Consider the following 2,821-nt stretch of genomic DNA (forward strand, 5'->3'; position numbering starts at 1 on the left):
GAAACCATTACACCATACAAAAACTGGTTACGTTTGCAATTGAAAGAAAAATGACTATAGTTGAAGAAGTAATGGCCCCTAAATTATGTTCTGGGATGAAAGTTACAGCTTCAGTGAAATCCGTTTGCAAATCGGTGTGATGGTTTAGGATCTAGAGCCAATGGTAAGTTTTCTATGTTAAACCATTACACCATTAAAAAACTGGTTACGTTTGCAATTGAAAGAAAAATGACTAAAGTTGAAGAAGTAATGGCCCCTAAACTATGTTCTGGGATGAAAGTTACAGCTTCAGTGAAATCTGTTTGCAAATCGGAGAGATAGATTAGAATCTAGAGCCAACGGTAAGTTTTCTATGTTAAACCATTACACCATTGAAAAACTGGTTACGTTTGCAATTGAAAGAAAAATGACTATAGTTGAAGAAGTAATGGCCCCTAAATTATGTTCTGGGATGAAAGTTACAGCTTCAGTGAAATCCGTTTGCAAATCGGTGTGATAGATTAGGATCTAGAGCCAACGGTAAGTTTTCTATGTTAAACCATTACACCATTGAAAAACTGGTTACGTTTGCAATTGAAAGAAAAATGACTATAGTTGAAGAAGTAATGGCCCTAAACTATGTTCTGGGATGAAAGTTACAGCTTCAGTGAAATCCGTTTGCAAATCGGAGTGATAGATTAGAATCTAGAGCCAACGGTAAGTTTTCTATGTTAAACCGTTACACCATTGAAAAACTGGTTACGTTTTCAATTGAAAGAAAAATGACTATAGTTGAAGAAGTAATGGCCCCTAAACTATGCTCTGGGATGAAAGTTACAGCTTCAGTGAAATCCGTTTGCAAATCGGTGTGATAGATTAGGATCTAGAGCCAACGGTAAGTTTTCTATGTTAAACCATTACACCATTGAAAAACTGGTTACGTTTGCAATTGAAAGAAAAATGACTATAGTTGAAGAAGTAATGGCCCCTAAATTATGTTCTGGGATGAAAGTTACAGCTTCAGTGAAATCCGTTTGCAAATCGGTGTGATAGATTAGGATCTAGAGCCAACGGTAAGTTTTCTATGTTAAACCATTACACCATTGAAAAACTGGTTACGTTTGCAATTGAAAGAAAAATGACTATAGTTGAAGAAGTAATGGCCCCTAAACTATGTTCTGGGATGAAAGTTACAGCTTCAGTGAAATCCGTTTGCAAATCGGAGTGATAGATTAGAATCTAGAGCCAACGGGAAGTTTTCTATGTTAAACCATTACACCATTGAAAAACTGGTTACGTTTGCAATTGAAAGAAAAATGACTATAGTTGAAGAAGTAATGGCCCCTAAACTATGTTCTGGGATGAAAGTTACAGCTTCAGTGAAATACGTTTGCAAATCGGAGTGATAAATTAGAATCTAGAGCCAACGGTAAGTTTTCTATGTTAAACCATTACACCATTGAAAAACTGGTTACGTTTGCAATTGAAAGAAAAATGACTATAGTTGAAGAAGTAATGGCCCCTAAACTATGTTCTGGGATAAAAGTTACAGCTTCAGTGAAATCCGTTTGCAAATCGGAGTGATAGATTAGAATCTAGAGCCAACGGTAAGTTTTCTATGTTAAACCATTACACCATTGAAAAACTGGTTACGTTTGCAATTGAAAGAAAAATGACTATAGTTGAAGAAGTAATGGCCCCTAAACTATGTTCTGGGATGAAAGTTACAGCTTCAGTGAAATCCGTTTGCAAATCGGAGTGATAAATTAGAATCTAGAGCCAACGGTAAGTTTTCTATGTTAAACCATTACACCATTTAAAAACTGGTTACGTTTGCAATTGAAAGAAAAATGACTATAGTTGAAGAAGTAATGGCCCCTAAACTATGTTCTGGGATGAAAGTTACAGCTTCAGTGAAATCCGTTTGCAAATCGGAGAGATAGATTAGAATCTAGAGCCAACGGTAAGTTTTCTATGTTAAACCATTACACCATTGAAAAACTGGTTACGTTTTCAATTGAAAGAAAAATGACTATAGTTGAAGAAGTAATGGCCCCTAAACTATGTTCTGGGATGAAAGTTACAGCTTCAGTGAAATCCGTTTGCAAATCGGAGAGATAGATTAGAATCTAGAGCCAACGGTAAGTTTTCTATGTGAAACCATTACACCATACAAAAACTGGTTACGTTTGCAATTGAAAGAAAAATGACTATAGTTGAAGAAGTAATGGCCCCTAAATTATGTTCTGGGATGAAAGTTACAGCTTCAGTGAAATCCGTTTGCAAATCGGTGTGATGGTTTAGGATCTAGAGCCAATGGTAAGTTTTCTATGTTAAACCATTACACCATTGAAAAACTGGTTATGTTTGCAATTGAAAGAAAAATGACTAAAGTTGAAGAAGTAATGGCCCCTAAACTATGTTCTGGGATGAAAGTTACAGCTTCAGTGAAATCCGTTTGCAAATCGGAGAGATAGATTAGAATCTAGAGCCAACGGTAAGTTTTCTATGTTAAACCATTACACCATTGAAAAACTGGTTACGTTTGCAATTGAAAGAAAAATGACTATAGTTGAAGAAGTAATGGCCCCTAAATTATGTTCTGGGATGAAAGTTACAGCTTCAGTGAAATCCGTTTGCAAATCGGTGTGATAGATTAGGATCTAGAGCCAACGGTAAGTTTTCTATGTTAAACCATTACACCATTGAAAAACTGGTTACGTTTGCAATTGAAAGAAAAATGACTATAGTTGAAGAAGTAATGGCCCTAAACTATGTTCTGGGATGAAAGTTACAGCTTCAGTGAAATCCGTTTGCAAATCGGAGTGATAGATTAGAATCT

The sequence above is a fragment of the Hyperolius riggenbachi genome, unplaced genomic scaffold (assembly GCF_040937935.1).
Source record: "Hyperolius riggenbachi isolate aHypRig1 unplaced genomic scaffold, aHypRig1.pri scaffold_140, whole genome shotgun sequence".
NCBI lineage: Eukaryota > Metazoa > Chordata > Amphibia > Anura > Hyperoliidae > Hyperolius > Hyperolius riggenbachi.